The following is a 16,428-nucleotide window of genomic DNA, read 5'->3' as shown; positions in this document are numbered from 1 at the left end:
TATCTACAAGGTTCATAGCATATATTCAAACAGCGCATGAATGTAATGTATCTGCAAGGTTCATAACCATGGGGAGTTAAGTACAGTGTAAGATCAGAAGGAGATAAAAGGGCTAAGGAGGGAAAGGACAGGGTAAGGTGACAGGGAAGCAGAAGGGAGGCAGAGGAAGGGAAGGAAGTGATAGTTAGAGGTGTAACACCAGGAAGAGAAATCAGGGGTTGAGGTTGTGTGTTGGGGAACAGGAGCATAACCAGTGCAAGGAGGGATGTATTTTGAGGGATTTTTTGAAGGAGGCAGGATTGCTGATAGTTCTGAGTGAAGGGGGAGATTATTCCATGCCTTAGAGATAGTATAGGAATACAACATTTGACCGGGTGAGAGCTTAGGTTTTTCTATGGATAGTAACATTTTGTTTTTGGACCTGAGGTGTCGGTTAGGATGATACATGATGAGTATGGAAGAAAAGGTAGGGCAGGTTTCTGGGTGGTAGATCAGCTTATGGGCTGTAGTTAATTGTAAAAAAGTGAGATAGTGCGGAGATTCGAGCCAGTTTAGTTAATGCAGAGAGGAACAGTGATGGGTAGAAAATTTAGCATTTGTGGCAAATTTGGCGACTTTGTTGTAGCAAGAGTCTAGTTTTGTTCTAATGGAGGACTGTAGATTGGTGAGGATGGGAGCACCATATAGAAGTGTTGGAAGCAGGAAGGATGAGGCCAGAGCCTTTTTTGCAGAGAGGCTAAGAAAATAGTTGTGCCTAAACAGGGCATCAAGTTTTTGATGAGTTTTTTTGATGTTGCTGTGAATGTGAAGGTTGAAAGTTAATTTGTCATCAATGATGCGTTTAAATCACATGATCGAAAGCTGACAATATCGAAGCTCAATTCTACGAACTGGCAAACTCAAAAACGGAAAACATCAAATGTGAAAAAAAACACTAAACACCAAAAACAACACAAAAAACGCTCTATGCAGGGGACAAGCCCCTCTGCACCCCCCACACCCCCACTACTTATATATACTAACTCTGAGATCACACTACAGTGCAGCAAAGGGAAATTTTCCCTTCCTGCACTCTATGGCAATCTCCGCTTTATGTTTCAATGTTTTCCGTTTTCGAGGTTGCAAGTTCGAAGTTTTGAGCTTTGAACTTGTCAGCTTTCGATTTTGTGATATACACCCATCAATGATGATACCTAGCAATTTGGTACCAGGGACGACTTCAATGATGGTGTTATTTTAGGAGTGAATGGAGAGTAATGACTTGTCAAGAGGGCTGGATTTTGTGGGGGTAAATATTAAAAGTTTTGTTTTATTGGGGTTGAGAGCGAGATGGTTCTGGGACATCCAGGTTTCGGTGGAAGTAAATGCTTCTTGGGTGAGACACTGTAGTGCAGGGGCAGATTTAGCAGAGCAGATGATAGTTGAGTCATCTGCATATTGGATCACAGTACTGTGGGTGAGAGAGCAATGAAAGGTGTTGACAAATATGCTGAATAAGAGGGGTCCCAGTACTGAACCTTGGGGGACACCTGTATTTGTAGTTATGAAAGGGGAGGAAGAGTGTTGCCATTTGGCAGATTGCTGCCTATTACTGAGATAGTAACCATTGTGGGGTAGGGGAAGATAGACTGAGATTGCAGAGTTTAGTAAGCAGGAGGGAGTGAGATATAGTGTTGAATGCCTTTGATAAATCTAAGAAGAGTGCTGAGACTAACAAACCAGCATCTCGAGCTCCATTTAATGTGTTGAGGAAGGATATGAGGGCAGTGTTAGTACGATGTCCCTGCCTAAAGCCATGTTGAGTGGGGGAGAGGATTTGGTGTTGTGACTGAGGGAGCTGTGTATGAATACATATTTTGGAGACTGGGGAGAGAATAGCAATAGGCTGGAAGTTTGAGATGTCGGAGTTGTTGCCGCCTTTATGAAGTGGAAGGATAAATGCTTTTTTCCAGATATCAAGTATGCAGGATTCCTGAATGGACCTGTTGAGGAGGATGCTAATAGGATAAGCAATGGAGGAAGCTGAGAGTTGTAAGTATTCTGTGGGTAAGTTATCTGACATATTGGTACAGGATTTGAGTTTGTGAAGAAGTTTTTTGATAGTGGAGGTGGGTATGGGTGTTAGTGTGAAAGGAAGTAGAGGATTTGAAGGGGAATGCACAGGTGGAGTTCCTGTTCGGTCAGTTATAATAAGTAGGAAGGTGGTAGTAAGTTTTTTGATGGTGTCTATGAAGTATGTATTAAAGAGGGAGGCTATCTCAGTCGGTGTTTTTTCTGGGTTTGGACATGGGTTGTTGTTAATTTCAGGGTGGAAAATGGAACTGATTGCCCCCAGTAGTTTTTGGGGTTTAGGCTATGTTGGTTTGGATAGCCTGGAAGTATTCGTTTTTATTTTTGATAACTAGGCATTTAGCCTGATTGCAAAGTTGTTTATAATGATTGATGTTAGACAGTGTTTTGTTTTTTTGCCAGGCTTTGTCTCTAGAGGACATAATCTGCTTTGTGGTCTTTGTGAGCCAAATTACATGTTTTGCCTTGGTCCTTTTTAACCGGAGTGAGGCAAGACTATTTAGGATCTTAAGAAATGTAGAGTTGAAGAATTCTACAGCTTTGTTGAGTGGGAGAAGTTTTAGTGGCCTCCAGTTAGTGTTCTGCAGGATGTCATTGAAGGTGTTTGGGGAGAAATGGGATAGATCTCTGGTGAGTCTATATTGGTGTATGTTTGGTATGGAGGTGGGCTTATGTATTGTGAATGCTGGAGAGTGATCACTAATGCTATTTGGGAGAGTCCCCAAGGTGGCAATTTTTTCTGGGTCAGAAACCAAGATCCAATTTAAGATTAAGCCTTTGTTTTCTTTGATGTTGGGTCTAGTAATGTCAGAGATCAGTTGAGTATAGATATGAAAGTTAATATCTGTAGAGGGGTTATTACTGGAAATATCTAGCCAGTTAATATATATGCCGCCTAGGACGATGGTTTCATTTTTTATATTGTTTGTTGTTCAGGCAAGAATTTATTTGAGAATAGAAGTATTATTGCCTGGGGGGATGTATACGACTATGATGCATAGGCTTTTGCAATCATTAAGCTTTAGGAAGGTAACAAGTATCTCTGCAGTGGTGAAGTGAGCTATTGGTTTGGAGTATGGGATAACTGTAAAGGAGCTTGGGAATAGTAAGGTGATGCCACCACCTTTTTATGCAGTCTATCAGTTCTAAGGCAGGAGTAGTTTGGGGGTAGAAATTCAGAATCTTTGATGTATGGTTTTAGCCAGGTTTCTGTGATGGTAAAGTCTAGTTTATGGTGATTTAGCTATGCATACAGTTGGGGAATTTTATTTCTAATGCTTTGGAGATTAATTGTGGTGAAGTTTAGGGATTTCATGGAGTTGGGGGAATTATGAGAGGGATGAGAAGGACCAAGGTTGGGATGCATGTCACAACAAAGGAATAGTTTGCTGAGAATGGGGAAATAGGTGGATATGGGTTTTTTAGGTCATGGAAGTATTTGTAGTTGCAGTTGTGAAAGAAGGTTGTGGTGTGGGCTGAGGGTGATGAGTTTCTTTAGTAATATTAGATCAGTGCTACAGAGAGTAGAGTAGATGGCTGAGTAAATGAGGAGGATGTGTGTATGGGTAGAAGTGGAGGGGGACGGTGTGGGAGGTATGTAATTTGTGTGACAGGATGATAGTCTTAGAAGTAGAGAGAGGTAAATAGCAAATGTAAAGAGAAAGATGTTGATTATCTTACCCCCTGCATACATATTGTATGTGAGTTTTTGTGTTATGTTTTATGTTTTGTTGTAGTTTGTGTTTTGATTTTTCCAATATTTGTGATTCACTTAGTGGTGAGGTCACTCAGGCATGATTTTTGCTATGTTTTGGTCATTCATGTAATGATCATTTCAAGGTACTTTTGACAGCAGGGGATATACTCCACAATAAACATGAATTATTTATAATCTCTCTTAATCAAAAAAAACAAATCTATAAAAAGAACACATTTCTGGATCTGTGTCTTGCATTAAAACACATATTGTTAAGGAGTATTTACATGAGGGAAGAATTAAATTAGCATCTTGTATTAAAGTATAAACCTTTTCCATTAATGTATTATTTCTTCTACATCAATTTTATGAATTTCAGGAATAATGAAATCAACAAATTTTACCATTGATAGAATTTCTTAATTTGATGTTTTATTTCTGATAACAATAAAACAGCATTTCATCAGTGCCGGTTGAGTTCATATTGTTACTTTTTAATATGTTTATTGAATTATTACTTAAAACATTGGCAAATATACACTTATATAAAAGAAGTCCAACCATGTTAATGTGTTCACAGTTACAAACATTATTCACCACATGCACTCTTTTATACAATTATCATCAATCCAAAATTACATGAATTGCTCAATTCATGTCTTCCCTTAAACCTATCTCCTCCTCCAAAACATTATTCTCCATGTAGTGTTCCCATAATTTCCATTTTTGCTATGTAATTTACACCCATCATTTTCTAAAGATCCCACTTGCAGACCATAATTTAGAGAGCATAACCTCGATAATGAGTATATTGAGCAAGCAAATAAAGACAAATTGGACACATGTAGGCTGATAATTTCCTTCACTAGAAATAATAGACAAATAAGTGATTTAATATATAAAGACTAACATATACTCATGGCTGATGAAGGCCTTAAAAGTTTAGTTGATGATAGACCTAGATTCACCTATAAGAACTCTAAGTCACTGAAACATTTTATGTTATAAGAAGACTGAAATGCATCATAGTACTTTGATATCATAGAGGATAGGTACATTTGGATGTAAAAGATGCAATGTTTGTAGCTATATAAGCAACACCAATAGATTTACTCACCCCACTACAGGGACATCTTATGATTTTCAATGTTATGCACATTGTATGATGAAGGATTTAATATATTTAGCAACTTGTACTTACCATCCCTCATTCTACATTGGCAAGACCAATAGGACCTTCACGGAGTGCATACATGAACACGTATACACTATTAATAAAGAGGATATCACTAATGCTCTAGCTAGGTATGTCTGTGAAAATGGCACTGTACACAACTTTACTTTCTTGACATTAGAGTTAGTTTCAAGAAGCCCTAGGTTACGGAACATCAAAAACACTACTGAAAAAATTGAGATTAAATAGATTATTGGACTTCAGGCAGACAAATGTTTTGGCCTGAATGATAGAATTTCACTTAAACCATTTTTAAAGGATAGACCATTGAATAAATACTTATGTGGTTTTATTATAGAGTGTGTATACTTTGTGTTTTTTATTCTCCATTTTTGGATTCCCCATCTTTTATATTTTATAAGATATATTAAGCTCTGATTTTATGAGATGCCTTTATTCTTTAGGCTTGTTTAATATGTGTTAATTAATGTTAGATTGTCATTGGTTGTTTTTCATTATTTAATAAATGTTATTTGGTTAGTTGCTTTAGAAAGTCTGAATAAGCGTCTATTCTGATGGGAAAGCTCTTACTATAAAACATTTATACTGCATTTTGCCATGTTTGCTGCCTTTCTTGGTTTTTATTGTTGGAACTGTTTAGTTATTGTGCAATATTGTATATGCCTACTAATTATTCTTTTTTTAGCAACTGCTTCTGTTCTAGATTCAAGTAAAAACTCTACCAGAGCAGGTATTTTTCTTAGGATTCTTCAATCACTCAGTCTTTGCCTATGCTCTGATATCAGTCCTTGATAGGGAACAGTCTCTAGCCTGCAGCCCAAATGGCTTTTTCCCATTCTATTACCTTTCCCTCTCTAGTCATTTGCTCCAAACACATTGATTCCTTTGCCAGTTTTCTCTAGCAAATGCCAGCCCCCTCTTACCTATTCTCTGTACCCCTAGTTGCAATTATCCCTATCAGCAGAATCTCTTTTCACCATTCTTATGCTGTCTTAGTTCTTAGAATACTTTCCGTTACTTTATGAATGTAACGTTTTGTATGGCTGTTATTATTACATCCAAAATCCCACTCTCTCTTTATTTGTTGACCCCCCCCGCCCCGCTTCATTGTCATCCCTTTCCACTTTGAATTATAGCTTTCTGCTTGTGTTATGTACATGAGCCTGAACTGTGCAGCTCCAAAATATTTCTTCACATCAGCTACATATCCTTAGCTGCCATAACAGAATCCGTTTTAAACCATACTCCAAAATACTTCATTTTATCATGGCCCCATAAATATGGGTATTGCTGAACCAATTAATGAGGGATACATAGTTTACAGCTATAGCCTTTGTTTCGTCTTCATTCATTTTACATCTTGAATAAAAAAACCTGAAACTGTCTCAGAATGTTTCACAACACTGAGATGTTCATATTGCTACTTGGTGGAGTTTGGATCTTCTACTTGTGTTTCTATGAGGTTTGTCCAACCTCCCAAAAAACATTCTAAATGTTTCCAGCTCAGATGCACTCAAAATTGAAAGGAATCATGGGCAGAAGCAGAGACTCTAGGTGGCGTCTTTGTGGGAGGAATTGCATAGACCAACCGTTTTAGGCATCAGCTGTAGTGCTCAATATCTTCTAGTCAGCAGAACATGGACCTCACACTGCCACTCAATGGTGTAAACATTGATTCTGGATGATTTGGTCATATTTACTAATGTTGCCAAAAATAGGAATGAGTATTTGACCATTATAAGTACATTAAGGACCTGACCTACTCTGACCTATGCCATGGACCTATAATAATAATGATGATGATGATGGGTGGGTTGCATATGCCTATACTGGCCAGAGTCTGTCAACCATAAAGCCTAACAGTCCTGAGTTAATAAGCTACTGGACAGCTGGTGTCTAATTGCCTAGGTTGGGTTGCCTGCGATAGTTCTGTTGAGCAAAAGTTGGACATAAAACCAATTCACCTGACAAATATTAACTAAGGATTACTACATTCAGTATAGGTTCACTGACAGGACACTGCTTAGAAGTAGATGACATGATGATAACGAGGCTGAACATCCTGTGTATCAAGGAGAAGAGATGGATTGGGTAGTGCAGCAAAGCCACATGGTTTGGGATCCAGATTCTACTACTCAGGGGGAGAACAGACTAAAATTATATGAGAATGTGGTGAGGGAGAGTTTTCAGAAGAGAATGAGGGATGCCATCAGAATTAGTGATGGAATCATGAGAATCAGACTCCAGTGTAAAGATATAGCAATATTCATAGTCTCAGCCTATACCTCAGACCATGGTTGTGATAGCAAGTGGTGATAGCAAAGACTGCATTCAGACAGCCATTGCATGACTTACTAGATAAAGCAGGACACATGGGTTGGTGTTCATAATGGGTGACATGAATGCTCATATTTGGACTGACAAAACAGGATAGGAGGACTGCCTGAGTCCACATGGATGGGGAAGAAGAAATAAAGAAAGACAGACCATTCTAGACTTTTGTCTGGCAAATAGTTTGATAGTTCCCCATTACATGGTTCAGCAAGAGAGATAGTCACAAAATCATATACAAGAGTGGCCAACATAGGTTCATAGGTTGGTACTAGGCTATCGGCCCTAGGGCCTATACAAGCCTAGCCATAACAATTCCCTGGCTATTTCTTCCCACACTATTTACTTCCCTGGAGCCCTGTCTAGCAGGATGACTGATGTGATCCCTGGAGTGAATTTCCTTTCTTCCATCCAGTCATCAAGGTTCCTTTTGCAACTCAGGTAGACTTTCTCCTAGTAAGGAAAGGACATTGGGGTCGAGTGAAAGATTGAAAAGTCATACTATGTGAAAGAGTCAGCTTACAGCATAAACCTCTGGTGGCCAAATTCAGCTTCAAGCAGTAGTCAGAGAAAGCTCTAAGATCAACAGAGATTAGGCTGCAGACCTGAAAGTTGAATGGAACAAAAGTACAGTAATTTAAGGAAACCTGCAGGGCTCTAGCACCTCAGGAAGAACAGACAATAGGTAGAGCTGAAGAAGATTGTCAGCATCTCAAAACAGCATGTGAGTGGACTGTAAAACAGATATGTAGGTGAGCCAAGTATGGAAATAATGTACATAAGGAAAACTGGTGGTGGAATGCAGAAGTCCAGGAGGTATCAAAAGAAAGAGTGCAGGAAAAATTGGGAGACAGAAAATGTAGATCAGGTGGTTCCTGATCTGGAATACCAGTTAGCTAACAAAGAGAGCAGTCACAATAGCAAACAACAAGACATCAGAGGCATTTTACCAGCTTCATAGAAGTAACTGAAAAGATGGCACAAAGATACTCTATCAGATTGCAAGGCAATGGCGGAAGGATAAAGATAGTCTTTAGACACCTTTTATAAGGGATGCCAGTACAGGACATCAAAGGCAGATAGAAGGAATACTTCCACCAGCTTCTGAATTGAAGAAAATCCCACAGAAGCTATACTGCCCCAGGCATGGACGACAATGAAAGTGGAAAAAGAACTCATCCTAGAAAGAGTAAGAACAGCACTAAGAAAGATAAAGTCAAGGAAAGCAGTAGGCTGTGATGAGGTTTTGGCATATAAGCTCAAGACGTTGGTTGAATTAGAGGATAAATGTCTCCTGAGGATGCCCAACGCAGTATGAAATATGGAGAGAAAGGCATATCCTGGATGACTGGAGAATATGCATTTTAGTGCCAGTGCAAAAGAACAAAGGGGTGTTCACTGCTGTGGACAGGATATAGGAATCAAACTCATGTCACACTATATGAAAGTGCTAGAGAGATTGAGTGATAAATTAATATGCAGGGTAATAGAAAGTCAGATAATGGACAATTAATTTTGATGAAGACCAGGATCCAGTATAACTGATCCAATATTTGCAAGGAGACAAATAGTTGAGAAGAAGGTAGAAATGAGGAAAAAGTCTAAATGGACATTCCTAGACTTTGAGAAAGCATATGAGAAGATCCCAAGAAAGCTAATCTGGGTAGTCCTGTGATGGTTCAACGTCCCAAAACCATTGGTAGAATTAGTGCAGGCTATGTATAAGAACTCAATGACAAAAGTACGAACAGTGTTTGGGCTCATCAAGGGGTTCCTAGTGGGAGTAGTTGTCCTGAACCCACTGCTGTTCATACTGGTGATGGACTATATTAGTAAATAGGTTGGAAGGGACAGATCAATTAATCTGTTGTATGCAGATGATTTGGCATTACAAGGAGACTTCAAAGAGAAACTTCAGCAATTGATAGGAGAATGAAATGCAAAACTGAGTACACAGGAGGTGAAAGTCAGTACAGGCAAGGCAATTGTCATGGCAGCAAATGGGGAGTCAGAACCTAAAAACTGAGATAGAAGGGAAAATAGTAGAAGATGTTAACAGCTTCAGGTATCTGGAAGAGGTTATTGAGTAGATGTGAAGATTGAATGAGAAGGTCAAAGCTAGAATCACAGGAGTTGTGTCAACTGACACAGAGTGACACAGCTAGCGTATGACAGAAGAATGCCAAAAAAGCTGAAAAGTATGGTGTGCAAAACTGTGGTGCAACCACTACTACTGTGTGGTACAGAAACTTGGGCAGTGAAGACAGAGTAGGTGAGGAATCTACTGGAGATGAAGTGGTTGAGATTAGTATTTGGATGCACACTGTGGGACGAATGAAAAGATGTGAATCTCAGAGCAGAAGATGAAGTAATTCCAGTTTTACAGAAAGTCAAAGAAAACATATTTTGGTGGTTCAGGCACTTGTTCAGGAAAGCAGAGACAATCTAATGAAGAAGGTTTAGGACAGACAAAAATGGAAATGAGGATGTCTACCTAAGAGATGGATGGATTGTGTTAGAGAATATCTGCAACAGTCAGACATGGCCATCAAAGAAGGTAGGACAGTTGCTCTTAATCAAGAAAGATGGTGACAGTTGATACAACACACAACACACCAACAGCAAGTAAGCAAGTACATAGAAAATTCATTGTTCATAGTAACTAAAACTTGCTTGAGATTATGACAGTGTTTTTGAAGCAGGGTAGGTTTTCTAACCAACACAATAATGTTTTGATCCGATAAAATAGGTCTAGCTTACTTAACTAGGGAGAAAATATTCTTTCCAGAATTTTATAAGGAGTAAAGTCTTCTGTCAACTGATGCAGAAGTTTAGGCTATGAGCTATAGTTTGTGATACAAGATTTGATTCCTACATAATTGTTTACCTGCTGTGTGACTTAAGCAGGCAGTGCTTGAGGGCAACTGAAAATTTGGGGTAGACTCTTCAATGGTCCCAAGGACTGAAAGCCTAGTAACTACCTATGAATACTTGTTAGTCTTTTATTGAAGAGTCTGATAGGTGTTGAAAGCCCCAAAGTGTGAGAAACAAACTTTTCATCAAAAAGAAAGAAAGAAAGCCTTTGTTTAAATGTTATTTTGTATGTCCTCTGATGTAGTCTACTATTTCTATGTTCACATAAAGATAAGGATATATCTTATGAAAGGTGAGGGATTTAAAGTAAGCTGCACACATATTTGTATAATCTAAATAAATGGCTGAAAAATTATATTTATTAAAATCAAGAAAAAAATATATGCGTTTTGGAGCATCAGTTTTGTATTGAATATATAAGATGAATAGAAGTGAAATAGGAGAACATAGGGATTCTGCTATTCATGATTGCTATAAATTATTTGGGTACATCAGGTAGTTAATTAAACCTAGGAAAGTAACAGCAACGGAAACATATTTATAATTAGGCCAAGGTTAGAGTATGAGATCATGGACAGAACTGCCAAGTACAGTTGTGCTGTGGTTTCATTTTACAAATAATAGACATATTACATAAAAGAAATTAGATGTACAACACAAATAAGTTATTGTGAATACATTACTTACAGGGATAAACTGCAATTTCTAAATGTATTTTTGGTCACTTATAGACAAAGAAGGGGGTTCTCTTATCAAGAGTGTACAGTGTCTAGACCTGTACTTATGGGAATGTCTTGGACTGCAAAATGATGATAAACACGACTTCTCTAAACTGTTTAAACCACTTTGTAAAAATAAAAGAACCAACAAGTGGTTCACTGAATGGTCAGTAAGTAGAAATATCCCATTGTGGGTATGTAATAAGTTCAAGATATTTACTGTATCCAGCAGAGACTTGACTGCAGAAGTGCAAGTGTTGCAGAAAAAGGTTTGGTTTTATAGCACCAAGGAGGCATCCACAGTAGATTCTGTCACTGTACGTAAACTGTATATCAGGAAAATAAATGTGGCTGTTTTCTTTAAAAATCATATTTTAGTTCAGTGCAACTTGTATTACTGTAGTAAAACCTAAAAAATACACGGATTCCACCTCGTCACTCAAAGCAACTTAGTATTTATTTATAGTACGTAAGAAATAAAGTGCGTTAAAATATCAATACACTTTTCGTCAAGGCTCCTGCCCTAACTTCTTCAGAAAAAGTAAAAAACACCTAAAATCCATCATTTATAGTAAAAATATAACGATCATTAATTAATCAATTTAACTCTTTTTAAAGACTGGAATACTGGGGTATATTTAATGGGATGGTTGCCTGAATTAAGTCCTGTGTCTTTAAAAAGAGTTAAATTGATTAATTAATGATCGTTATATTTTTACTATAAATGATGGATTTTAGGTGTTTTTTACTTTTTCTGAAGAAGTTAGGGCAGGAGCCTTGACGAAAAGTGTATTGATATTTTAACGCACTTTATTTCTTACGTACTATAAATAAATACTAAGTTGCTTTGAGTGACGAGGTGGAATCCGTGTATTTTTTTAGGTTTGGTGCTTTGATACTACTTCTTACTGTAGTAAAACCCAGAACGCGCATCCCACTGCAGAATAGTGTTACTGAAGCCATTGAAAGGGCTTGTGAAAAGGTTGTCAGGGAAGCCCTGTTTAGGCTCAATAACCTTAAACTATATAAACTGACAAACAAGGATAAGAAAGCACTGTGCACATTGTCTAATGGTAACTTTTTGCGAATTATGAAAGCAGACAAAGGTGGTGCAGAAGTGGTGCTAAGTGTGGACAGATGTAAGGAAACATGCTGGATGTGGTTGGATGAGAACCTTTGTAAAGAGGTGTACTGAAATTACACTGAGAAATAATATAACGAATGTGATTGTTTTTGGGACTGGGCAGTAGAGGCTGGATTTTGTAACAGTTCTTTGGCTATGAAATTTTCAAGGTCGGAGTGATATTTGGTATTCTTGAGCCATATAAGGATGAAAAAGATACCCTCCCCTTTTTTTCAATTGTGTCAGCTACTAGCATAACAAATGAACCTTTAGCTATGTATGTGGAATGAGAACTTAAGAATGTAGTAAAAGGTATTGCATCATATATTTAAAATACTACTGACTGCATTATAAAGATGAGTAAAATTAAAGTAACAACAGATGATTGTTTTGTAACTGCAGCCATTATAAATTTGTGCACTATGATTCCCACTGACTTGGGTTTAGTATGGTGCAAGGAATATTTGTGTAACAAATCTAATTTTGCACATAAAGATACTGAGTTTATTGTGCATCAGTTGGAACTGGTGCTGAATCTTAATTTTTTTTGTATTTAATAATAAGTGTTTCCAACAGACCAAGGGTGTAGCAATAGGTGCAGAGGTGGCTCCTAGCTATGTCATATAGTGCTTGCACAATGGGAAAAAATGTGTATGGATGACAGTTATGGTTTATTGATTACCTTATTTTTATATGGAAAAGGGATGAAAGTCTTGTTAAATGAGTTTAACATTTTCTTAAATAAGAAAACTAAATTTCTTAGATTTACATTCAGTGTCAGTAAAGTCAGGATAGTTTTATTGGACATCTTTATTAGTAAAAATGTTGTAAATTAATGCATTTTAACCAGAATTATGATAAAAGAAGTTGCAAACAACAACTATGTAAGGGATGACAGTATGCATCTCAAACAAATGAAGAGATATGTGGTGATGAACCATTTTATAAGGGCAAGTCGACTAATGTTGGGGTGGTGCATTAAGAGGGGGTACCCCACTGAATTAATCAAAGATATTGATAATGAGCTATATGAGGGCAGAAAAATGTTTATGGACCGTGCACTCAGCAATTAGATAGTTAAGATATAGAAGAGGCACCCCCTAAAACAGACAGGTATAAACTTGATATGGTGCTTACATGTAGTTTGGACACCAATAGAATAAGAAATATTATCAAAGAAAACTGCAGTATCTTAAAAGGGGATCAAACAGTAAGCTCTGTAATGGGGAAGAGCAATCCTTTGTAAACAAAAGAGCTTATAAATTGAAAAATGAGTTAGAAAAATGAAATCAAAGGAAATAAAGACATAGGTGGGATTAAGGCAGCAGCGGGGACATATGCTTGTCAGAACTGCTCTTTCTCTAGATATATGGCCAGTAGTCCATCATTTTTGTATAAAAATACAGAAATGTCATATTCTGCCCTAAAACATTTTACTTGTAAGATGGTAAATTTAGTATATGCAGCAGAATGCATGTCATGTTCGGCATTTTACATTGGCCGAATGGATCTATATTAGTTCACCGAAATGTCATTTCAGCAAACACCTAATCAGAGACACAAATTCAGTGAAAATCATTTCAGCGATTTACTGAATTTACTAAGGGCAAGAAAATACTGGATGGACTGACATCTAAGCAAATCAAACCCACCCAGGCAGGGGGATTCGCTCCCACATACCCCCGACTATATATACCAACTCTGAGATTGGACTACAGTGGAGAAAAGGGCAAAGTTGTGGATTTGGTCAACTACTTCTTTGCCCTTGGTAAATTTGGCGAATCGCTGAAATGATTGTCAGTGAATTTGTGTCGCTGATTAGGTGTTCACTGAAATGGCTTTTCGGCGAACTAATATAGGCCTGGCAGAACTACTAGGAAATTGAATAGAAGAGTATATGAACACTACTATGAGATAAAAACTAAGAATAGTAAAAATGCTCTGTACAGACACACCAGCAAATGTGAAAAATAAAACATTTTTGTTTTATGTTATTGATTACATTGAACCTGATATTAGAGGGGTGATATGGAAAATGTTTTGGACATTAAACAGTATGAATGGCTGGTATTATTGAATGCTACTGTAGATCAGGGAATAAATGACCATTTGCATTTTAAATGTGTCTTGAAAAGATAGAGGTTAAAAGTAAAAAATAATACTGATTTTATATAGCAAGAAATATTCTGCAGTTGTTTTAGTAGAAACTTTATTCATGTTACAAAGAGGTTTTGTAGGTATTGTGTGCATACATTTTTTTAGATGCATATGCTTTTAAATTTGGATGGAGCTAGTCACGTGACATTCTAATTGTTATTAATGCTTGGATGTCTGGACTTTCAACAGGAATCTGATGAAGACTTTATGGTTCAGATGAAAGCAGTTGTTCCTTGCACTGGTCAATAAAGTTTTAGACCATGTTAGATTTGGTGCGTTTTTATTTTTAATTTAATTTTTCCACTATGTGGCCATTGCCATCTCAGGTTTACAATAATACAACATAAAACCATACTTTTAATATATGTAGAAATGCTATTTTCTCATTAGCTGTCATTTACTTATGTAATAATAAAAAAAACAAGAAGAAGAAGCAAAGTTCTGATTGACAGAAAACAGGAATGTTAAAAGTATCTTAATGTCAGCCTTCTTGTTTTATTCTGGTTACAGGTGACTATGTCACTTTTTCTAATATTTTATTTCTTCACTTCTTTTAAGTAATTTTACTTATTTTATTTTTTATTTGTTAAACAGGTTGGTGGATTGATCCTTTGACCCTTTTCAACCATGTCCTGGGTGAAGAGGCACTCAGTTACACAATAGTGATCTTACAGAACTAAAATACACTTGCAATTTAGAATGCATGAAAATGTAATAAACAAATACAGATTTTGCATTTGTGAATATATAAATGAAAGCTATTACCATAATAAATAAACATGTATCATTCCTTAGTAAAGTACATGTATCATGCAACCATAATACTGAAATAAGTAATATAAATAGAAATATATTGTAACAGGTCCTCTACGTATTACATTTTCTACCTCTTAGCTACTATATTTTCCTCCATACCTTGTCATACTACAAAGAAACATCTGTCATTCCCTACTCAGTTAACCTCAAACACCAACTTCCTTCTCAGACTCCCCTGTTCTCATCACTTATTTCTTTTTCTTGTATTTTCATGCACTAATTCGTCTCACAGCTTGCCTTTTCTTCTTCTCATCTTTCTCATTTAATCCATGTTTCCTTATTTTCTTGCAGTTTTACTATTTTTTTTTTAGTTTTCATACTTCACTTTTTTTGTTAATTTGTTTTTTTTTTTTTGGTCAGCCCAGCTCCCAGTACCTGATGTCCATGCTGGGTCTTCCAGCCACTTTCCAACTCCCCTGGATTTTCACTGGGGCCATTTGTAAATGCTGAGGGTGTCCTGGGAGCTTGGTTCATCTGAGCTTCCATCCAGGTGACTTTTTAAAAGATCTACCCACCTCCTTTTCCCACCCGTCATGCTTGTTAATTACATCTGAGGGCAACTCCCCATTTAGAATATGTCTCCATTAGGGAGCATAACAGTGAGTGCCCTCTGCCCTTGGATGGGCAAGCCCATCCCTTCTCTGCTACTCCATCAGTCACTTGAGCCACTGATCTAACCTGGATAAGCTGGGTTATTGTCAAAGCTTTATCCCTCTGTGCCATTGGAGCAGCTGCAGTTTTCCCACTTTTCTTATCCAAAACACCCCTCATACCTCTTTCTCCCCCACAGCACCATAACCAGTTCTGCTGCTCCCTACTCTGTTGTATTTTTACTCTTTGTATTCCTCTGTTATCAACACCTCCCAGAATATTACTCTAATTTATACTTAGTTTAGTTAAATAATTAATATTGCTTTACTTAACTTTTCATTCAAACTTTCAGTGCAATAAATGGAGTGCCATGATTATATACCAAATTTCAGAAAAATAATAGTTTTGCAAAGTACTTTTCTGATGCTACAAATGTGGTTAACAATGTTTATTAAGCACTACTCAGTGTTGTTAAGCTGTAGTTTCTTGCTAGAATATAACAGCAGTCAGTGCTGGCTGCCTTAGAACAACACTTAGAAACTAAAACAGCTTTAAAAACTGTAATACACTGTACTGCCCCTCTCTCTCACACACACACACACACACACACACACACACACACACACACACACACACACACACCTGGCAGACTGTGTGTGACAGCACTAAATACTTTATGGCTTTCAAAGCTGTAAAACACTTTATGGCCCTGTAACTAGAAGAATCTCAGAGCAACTATAGCTGCATGTACTACAAAGAATTATGCTAGTGTTTCTTCAGCCATAACTCAGTTATGTATTCTCAACATTGATATCAAAAATCTCCTTTCAGTCTTTGCTTTATTCTACTCTCAAGG

This window comes from Protopterus annectens, chromosome 2.part1 (assembly GCF_019279795.1).
Source record: "Protopterus annectens isolate FY-2018-M chromosome 2.part1, PAN1.0, whole genome shotgun sequence".
In the NCBI taxonomy this organism is placed as follows: domain Eukaryota; kingdom Metazoa; phylum Chordata; order Ceratodontiformes; family Protopteridae; genus Protopterus; species Protopterus annectens.
The sequence above is the reverse complement of the archived record's forward strand: the minus strand, read 5'-3'. Positions refer to the sequence as shown.